Here is a 9,791-nt window from a genome sequence, read left to right on the forward strand (position 1 = left end):
GGAATCAACATACTGTATAGTCCTATTGTCACGATCATCTTGAGGACAATGAGTGGACCAAGGCGCAGCGTGTAAAAAATACATCTTCTTTTATCGGAAGACGAAAAAAACAAAAACAACAAACGTGAAGCTATAATAGTCTAAGTGCACACATGCAACATAGAACATAGACAACTACCCACAAAAGCCTACTGCCTATGGCTGCCTTAAATATGGCTCCCAATCAGAGACAATGAATGACAGCTGTCTCTGAGAACCATTCAGGCAACCATAGACATACCTAGACACCTACACTCAAACACAAACCCATCTACTCTACCTAAACCCCCTATACCATACAACCACCCAAGACGAGACAAAAACACACAAACATCCCCCCTGTCACACCCTGACCTAACCAAACTATTACAGAAAACAAGATAACAACGGCCAGGGTGTGACACCTACTTAAGATGCTATAATAACTAGCTAATTATACTATAAGATGTATGTCATAAGATGCCATCACATGAATAATAGCTGTAAATAATTGCACTCTTAATGATAACTATTAATTAATGCATTCATGGACTTTCAATGGCTACAGGCCACGTCTACCCTGCCAGATGATGCAGAGAGAGACTTTCTGTTCAGAGAAGTATTAGGGCTTTGGCTTTGGTCTTTTGACAGACATCTAACAGTCAGGATGATTCAAATCATTCAGAAGGGACAGGGATCCTTCACACTCTCACTAGGTGCTTCTCCACACTCTGTTCCCCTCATAGAGAAGTCAGGACACGGGACGGCCAGAGAGAGACACTGTTGATGTGTACCCAAGGTAACTGAGACCTTTGAATAACTTTAGTAAACACTGCAACTCATACTGAGTATCAAGAGGTTTTCCAGGGGGATTTGCAACGATGATTCATTTTAAAGAAGAAAAACAAAACGAATCAAGATCACTGCTGAGCTTGATTAAGAACGTTAATTAAGTCTGTCTTCAAACATATTCTCTGTGAGGCTTGTGTGTTGATCTCCGCAGATAAATACCTCTAGCTAGCTTCAGCTGTACTTGGTGGGATGTACGTGGAATTCTCTTTTTATTCTGCTTGCTTAAGGCTGACATTTCAAATCAAATTCCACCTTTCTACTGACAATTCATCTAATTCATTTGAATGTCGCAAAATCTCTTACTAGAACAGATGAATCAAGGATATAGAGAATGAATACATTGATTTCAAGGAAATTACAGCCATATTTTGAAACGAACAAACAAGCTTCATTGTGTTTACCAGATGCCCGCTTCTCTTGTACTCAAACTGCTCATCATCCAATCTACCGATCCCCAGCCAGTTTCCACAGGGGAAATACATTCTCCAAATTCGGTCCGGGCCCGCATCTCTGCCAAGCAAGGCATGAATAAAGGAAACAGGACAAGTGTGTCTAACAGGGTATCGTGTCGTTCTTGGAAAGGCAAGCACTTGTAACAAAACGTGAAGTCCATCGTTGTGCAGTTGGTTGCTACTCGAAGGGGGGGTTAAACCAGGCAATTTACTCTATTCAAACTATGAATTACTTGACAAAGCCTGTCACGCAGAGAACCAGCAGTTCGAGGCAAATGTTATTGAGCCATGCTGATACTCAAGTATACAGGACAAAAGCATGCAGAGCACGACATACCGGACTGCCCTCCATGGGTAATAAGAAAATAGGGCTATGTCAATGTATACAATTGTGAATGTAATGCACTGATATCCACAGGGGCATAACTAGGTATTTACCGCTGAATGGATTGTGTCTGGTGGTGTCTGGTCTGTGTAAAATGAAAAGAAAGCTATTTGAAGACAAAACAGCGATCATAAATAAGATGTGATGATGCAGGCAGATTGTACAGTTAACATATTCAAAGATCAAGAGGAGAACATCAATGCACAATGTCTTATCTGTTCAGTCAGTGTTCTCACTCTTTCATGACACTTGTCAGAATCAGGGCAGATGCAATGGCAATACAGGTTTCTACAATTATGGTAGACCAATCACCAAGACAACCCACACAACTACCCAATTCATTTCCAACATTATTTATTAACTAGGTATAGATAACTTTGCAAGTGTCTTATACAGTGACTCATCAGCTATGCTATTTTCTTCACCTCACAAACTTTCCCCTTCATGTTTAACGCTACAGGGGAATCAGCTAATTAAGTGTATATCTTACAGCCGTATTTTTCATGTTACATTATGAATCAGATTCATTAGCTCTTAAGAGGACAGGGTGGCGCAGTGGTCTAGGGCACTGCATCGCAGTGCTAGCTGCGCCACCAGAGTCTCTGGGTTCGCGCCCAGGCTGGGCTGGGTTCGCGCCCAGGCTCTGTCGCAGCCGGCCGCAACCGGGAGGTCCGTGGGGCGACGCACAATTGGCATAGCGTCGTCCGGGTTAGGGAGGGTTTGGCCGGTAGGGATATCCTTGTCCCAGCATGTAAAATGTATGCACTCTACTGTAAGTCGCTCTGGATAAGAGCGTCTGCTAAATGACTAAAATGTAAATGTAAATTGTCACATTTCCTTTCTGTTTGCATCTCAGGGTGTGTCCCAAATGGCACTCTATTCCTTTCATATCAGACTACTTTCGACAAGAGCCCTATAAAGGGAATGGGGTGCCATTTGGGACAAACCCATCATATGACTGATAGGGATCCTTCAAATTGTCACCAGGTAATTCTATACATAGGATTACCTACTACACCTACTAACATAGCTGTCCCTCTGTGTTGCATCTAGGTTAGTAGGTTTGGACGAGTCACCTAGCTTACTAGGTTTAGGAGATACCTAGTCAGTTGCGCAACTGAATGGATTCAACCGAGATGTGTCTTCTACATTTAACCCAAACCCTCTGAATCAGAGAGGTGCAGTTCCTTAATCAAGCAGGTGTTGTTCAGGGTTAACCACCTTGCTTAAGGACAGAACAGCAGATTTTTCCACTTTGTCGACTCTGGGATTCAAACCAGCGAACTTTCGGTTACTGGTCCAACGCTCTTAACCACTAGGCTACCTGCTATCTATGTCACCTAGATTACTAGGTTAAGATCAGTCAGTCCTCTGACTAGGACACACACACACACACACACACACACACACACACACACACACACACACACACACACACACACACACACACACACACACACACACACACGCACGCACGCACGCACGCTAATGGATCACTGAACACCTTGTCAAACATCATCAAGGACAAGAATCTCTACCAGACCACCTGGTTTCATGCATTTATAGGCATAGTCATTCCACTGCATCTATTCGTCACTGTTATCAGTTCAGCATTATTAACCAACCTTAACCTCATCTAACCTGATATACCCACTGATCTATAATGATATACCATTACAGAGACAACCATAACATCATCTAACCTGATATACCCACTGATCTATAATGATATACCATTACAGAGACAACCTTAACATCATCTAACCTGATATACCCACTGATCTATAATGATATACCATTACAGAGACAACCATAACATCATCTAACCTGATATACCCACTGATCTATAATGATATACCATTACAGAGACAACCTTAACATCATCTAACCTGATATACCCACTGATCTATAATGATATACCATTACAGAGACAAGGGTTGATTTAGTGATTCTGTACTGTTGTAATCATGGGTGAGTTGAGGATCATACTCAAGAAGAGTATGATGTGGGTGTAGTGATTGTCTGTGCTCAGAATGACCTGGTCTGCATCCCAAATAGCACCATATTCCCTTTATAGTGCACTACTTTTGACCAGGGCTCTATATGAAAGTGTTCTGTTAATGTGGCCAGAGTCACAGACATGTTCAGTACAGACGTTAGCGGACGATGACCCTCCAGATAGAAAACAGCAGATCATGTTCGCTGGAGTGGAAACAGCTACAGCTGTGTAAACACTCAGGCCCAAACTGTGTTGCCTGTCTGGCCCGCGGCACTGTGGTGATGCAGAGGCAGCCTACGTCCCAAATGACTTGCTATTTCCTTTATAGCTGCCTTATAGAGCCCTATCGGCCCTGGTCAAATGTAATGCACTATACAGGCAATAGGGTGCTATTTGGGACGCACAACAGACTACTGTACCGTAGGAGATGGCAGGTCTCTGCGCTCTACTAAATAGGAACTTGTACAATTCAAATGTATTGGTTTCTTTGATCCTGTATAGCCATTTTAGCATTTGGTGCGTCTTATCACTTTTGAATTATTCTTCTATGAAAAATGATTTATTTTTCTGTGAAAATCAATGTTTCATCACGCTTGTTGCGAGGCCCAAAATAATATCTCACAGCATATCAATGGAATATGACTCAATATATGCATGACTACTACTGCTGTATTGTTCTGTGCTTCATTTTGATGTTTGGAGGTTTGAAAACAGAAATCACACAAATCCAATAGCATCCTTTATAATAGATACAGAACCTCTTAGGGTTATTTCTGTAATACTATTTGTCTCAGAATAGACAGAAGCCTGGATATGACATTTTGCCCCACTCTAAACAGATCTCTAATACAAAGATCTGACAGGAACATCCATCCAAATAAGCAATGATGAGTGGGAGAGAGGATGGCTTAATGGGGATTGTCAGTACCAGGCTTTGGATTATTTTCCTGTCTTTCAGATATCAAAATAACAACAGATGAGTTGATCAGGGCAGGCATACAGCAAGTCAAATAGAGGACAGCCTCTATAACAACCCTGTAATAATTCAATGATCTCTGCATGTCTCCCCAGTGACCAGTCATCTTGCCATACCAATATATAGAGTCTGTGTTTGTTGGAACATTTAATATGATTTTTATTTTATTCAAACGTTGATGCAATCCACTATTGCCAAAGCAAAGTACGTCTAATAGACCACCTGTGGTATTTCTCTGAATAACACAGGAGGCTGTGCAATCAACACAGATACAACAGCGCTACATGATGTGAAATATCCTCCTCCAATGTTCTCCTGTTCAGAGTTCGTCCAGGACAGAGAACATATTTACTGAACACTCAGCCTGTTGGCTCGGATTCATCTGAACAAATATCAAACAAATTGCTGATGAGTATCATTATTGACCATGCATGCTTTTTCCTTGGCTTATAGTGAGCTCAGTTGCTGTTGCTGTGCATGCAGAAGGTTCAGATCCTTGCAGGGACAGACTGGGACCAGAAATCATCCTGGGCATTACTAACACACTGGTCCATTTCTTTCAACAGAGCCCACACACCGGTCCATTCTTTCCCCAGAGCTCCCACACCGGTCCATTCTTTCCCCAGAGCCCCCACACCGGTCCATTCTTTCCCCAGAGCCCCCACACCGGTCCATTCTTTCCCCAGAGCACTCCTCAGGACTGTACCCCTCCCAGTCCACTAGGTACTGGAGCCAACCCCCACGACGTTGAGAGTCCAGGAAGGACCTAACAGCATATGCAGGGGTTCCCTTCGATGTCCAGGGGAGGCGGGGGGTGTCGTGGGGGACAGCATCAGCCAGGGGACCTGGAATCACCGGCCTGAGGCGGGAAACTTGAAAGGAAGGTGAGATCCGGTAGTTGGTGGGGAGTTTGAGACAATAGGTTACCTCGTTGACCCTCCGGAGGACCTTGAAGGGCCCCACAAACCGGGGGCTCAGCTTCCAGCAGGGAAGGCTGAGTGGAAGATTCCTGGTGGAGAGCTAGACGCAATCACCAGGATGGAACACTGGAGCCACACTGTAGTGGCGGTCCGCCTGATCCTTCTGAAGGCGGACGGCACGCTGGAGCCTCACATGGGCGGTATACACCTCCTCTGTGCGCCAGAACCACTCATCCACTGCAGGGGCCTCGGTCTAGATCAGAGTCAATCAATCAAATTTATTTATAAAGCCCTTTATACATCAGCAGATGTCACAAAGTGCTATACAGAAACCCAGCCTAAAACCCCAAATAGCAAGCAATGCAGATGTAGAAGCACGGTGGCTAGGAAAAACTCCCTATGAAGAAACCTCTCATTGGAAATCAGCTCTTCCTCTCCTCTCCCCCAGATGGTTGTAGCACACTCCAACACCTGACCAGTCAGCAGGGAAATGACCGTGGCAACCTTGGACCTCTTGGTGGTGGAGGCTTCCGTCTGATAGGCGAAAATAGAGGGAGCACTGGAGTAGGAAGCCACGGCATTTCGATGGAGTGCCGTCATATTTCTCCGGAAGGGATAGTCAGGCATCGCTGACCTGGGCGGACGGCTGGGTAGGCTGGCTCATTGTGACAACCTGTGGTAGGAGGTGCTCTGATAGATTGAATGAAGAACCTTGCTGGTGGTGTCGAGGCGGTGGAGAACGCGGAGGACCTCCTCCATGGCCATACCCAGTTTCGGCAAGCTGGCCATGGTGTTGATGGAGTAGATGACCTTGTTCGTTAACCGTCTGGAAGAGGGTTGAATCTTCTGCTGTTTCCATATTGTTGAGGTGTTATTCTGTAACGTATACACCGGGAGTCAAGAAACAGGTGCAGGTGAGTTAAATAAAAAAATGATGCAGATGAAAAAACATGAGTAGCGTACTGAATGTGAGAGAAAACAATAATACCTAGTGACTGAAGACAACTGAGGGCTAAATAAAGTGGGAGTAATCAAGGAGGGAATGACGACCAGGTGTACGTAATGATGGGGAATACGTATGTGCAATAATGAACCCAGGACCGGGGGTTAGTAGAGCGGCGACGTCGAGCGCCGGAGGGAGGGAGCAGGAGTAGGCGTGACAATTACAAACCAGAAACATGGAGATAAGATAAATATTGTGTACTTCTCGTCAGCTGTTACTTCCGTCCCAAGGCTGTGTTACTCCCGCCCCATTGGCAGGTACAAAAATAACATTGCGGTAGTTCTGTTTTCTGTCTATTTAATTTAAACTCATTTACCCCAGAAATGAAAATACAGTTGCTAATGGTAGGGGACACTGAGTATACCCAACATTAGGAACATCTTCCTAATATTGAGTTCCACTCCTCCCCCCAACCCCCTTCCCATTTTGCACTCAGAACAGCCTCAATTCATCGGGGCATGGACTCTACCAGGTGTCGAAAGCGTTCCACAGGGATGCTTCCCACAGTTGTGTCAAGTTGGCTGGATGTCCTTTCGATGGTGGACCATTCTTGATACACACGGGAAACTGTTTTACATGAAAAACCCAGCAGTGTTGCAGTTCTGGAGACAAACCGGTGCGCCTGGCACCTACTATCATACCCTGTTCAAAGGCACTTAAACCTTTTGTCTTGCCCATTCACCCTCTGAATGGCACACATACACAATCCATGTCTCAATTGTCTCAAGGCTTAAAAATCCTTCTTTAACATGTCTCCTCCCCTTCATCTACACAGATTGAAGTGGATTTAATAAGTAACATCCATAAGGAATCATAGCTTTCACCTGGATTCACCTGGCCAGTCTATGTCATGGAAACAGCATTGTATAGAAGATGTTTGTCATAAAATATGGTGTCTCTAGCTCTATCTGTCACATCCTGATCTGTTTCACCTGTCCTTGTGATTGTCTCCAACCCCTCCAGGTGTCGTTTATTTTCCCTGGTGTATTTATCCCTGTGTTTCCTGTCTGTCTGTGCCAGTTCGTCTTGTATGTCTTTCAAGTCAACCAGCGTGTTTTCCTGTACTCCTGATTCTATTCTCTTTTTGGTAGTCATCCCGGTGTTGACCCTTGCCTGTTTTCTGACGTACCCACCTGCCTGACCATTCTGCCTGCCCTGACCTCAAGCCTACCTGCCACTCTGTACCTCTTCGACTCTGAACTGTTTTTGACCTTTTGCCTGTCCACGACCATACCCCTTTTGGATTGATTAATAAATATCAAAGACTCAAACCATCTGCCTCCCGTGTCTGCATCTGGGTCTCGCCTTGTGCCCTTAAACTATCGATCTTTGAGTAATAACAGAAAAAACGAAAGGTGTTTATTTCGTCCCGGTTCTCCCCTAGTCAGTCAGTGAAACACTATATACTGAATTATGTGATCATAATCAGATCATGTATAATAGCATAGATACTGTATCATATGATCATAATTAGATCATGTATAATACCATAGATACTGTATCATATGATCATAATAAGATCATATATAATACTATAGATACTAAACCCAACAAAAAAAGAAGCGTCCCTTTTTCAGGACCCTGTCTTTCAAAGATAATTTGTAAAAATCCAAATAACTTCACAGAAAGGGTTTAAACACTGTTGTAAAGGGTTTAAACACTGTTTCCCATGCCTGTTCAATGAACCATAAACAATTAATGAACATGCACCTGTGGAATGGTCATTAAAAAAGTAACAGCTTACAGACGGTAGGCAATTAATGTCACAGTTATGAAAACTTAGGACACTAAAGAGGCCTTTCTACTGACTCTGAAAAACACCAAAAGAAAGATGCCCAGGGTCCCTGCTCATCTGCGTGAACGTGCCTTAGGCATGCTGCAAGGAGGCATGAGGACTACAGATGTGGCCAGGGCAATAAATTGCAATGTCCGTACTGTGAGATGCCTAAGACAGCGCTACAGGGAGACAGGACGGACAGCTGATTGTCCTCGCAGTGGCAGACCACATGTAACAACATCTGCACAGGATCGGTTCATCCGATCATCACACCTGCGGGCAGGTACAGGATGGCAACAACAATTGCCCGAGTTACACAATCCCTCCATCAGTGCTCAAACTGTCTGCAATAGGCTGAGAGAGGCTGGACTGAGGGTTTGTAGGCCTGTTGTAAGGCAGGTCCTCACCAGACATCACAGGCAACAACGTCGCCTATGGGAACAAACCCATCCTCGCTGGACCATACAAGACTGGCAAAAAGTGCTCTTCACTAACAAGTCAAGGTTTTGTCTCACCAGGGGAGATGATCAGTTTCACGTTTATCGTCAAAGGAATGAGCGTTACACCGAGGCCTGTACTCTGGAGCGGGATCGATTTGGAGGTGGAGGGTCCGTCATGGTCTGTGGGGCGGTGTGTCACAGCATCATCGGACTGAGCTTGTTGTCATTGCAGGCAATCTCAACGCTGTTACAGGGAAGACATCCTCCTCCCTCATGTGGTACCCTTCCTGCAGGCTCATCCTGACATGGCCCTCCAGCATGACAATGCCACCAGCCATACTGCTCGTTCTGTGCGTGATTTCCTGCAAGACAGGAATGTCAGTGTTCTGCCATGGCCAGTGAAGAGCCCGGATCTCAATCCCATTGAGCACATCTGGGACCTGTTGGATCGGAGGGTGAGGGCTAGGGCCATTCCCACAGAAATGTCCGGGAACTTGCAGGTGCCTTGGTGGAAGAGTGGGGTAACATCTCACAGCAAGACCTGGCAAATCTGGTGCAGTGCATGAGGAGGAGATGCACTGCAGTACTTAATGCAGCTGGTGGCCACACCAGATACTGACTGTTACTTTTGATTTTGACCCCCCTCCTTTTGATCAGAGACACATTATTCCATTTCTGTTAGTCCCATGTCTGTGGAACTTGTTCAATTTATATCTCAGTTGTTGAATCTTGTTATGTTCATACACATATTTACACAGTTGACAGTGAGAGGACGTTTCTTTTTTTGCTTTTAGTTTTGAGTTTATATCATACATCATAATCAAATTAACATCTAGATGGATCTGAGTCATCTTTCAGGAGCCACTGCATCATTTCTCAGAGGGACTTGACGATCAATACTCTCAATACCATAGCAAACAGTGCCATGCCCTCTGATAGAAGGTTTGAGAAGTCAAGTCGAGGCTCAGC

This window comes from Salvelinus fontinalis, chromosome 22 (assembly GCF_029448725.1).
Source record: "Salvelinus fontinalis isolate EN_2023a chromosome 22, ASM2944872v1, whole genome shotgun sequence".
NCBI classification, from domain to species: Eukaryota; Metazoa; Chordata; class Actinopteri; order Salmoniformes; family Salmonidae; genus Salvelinus; species Salvelinus fontinalis.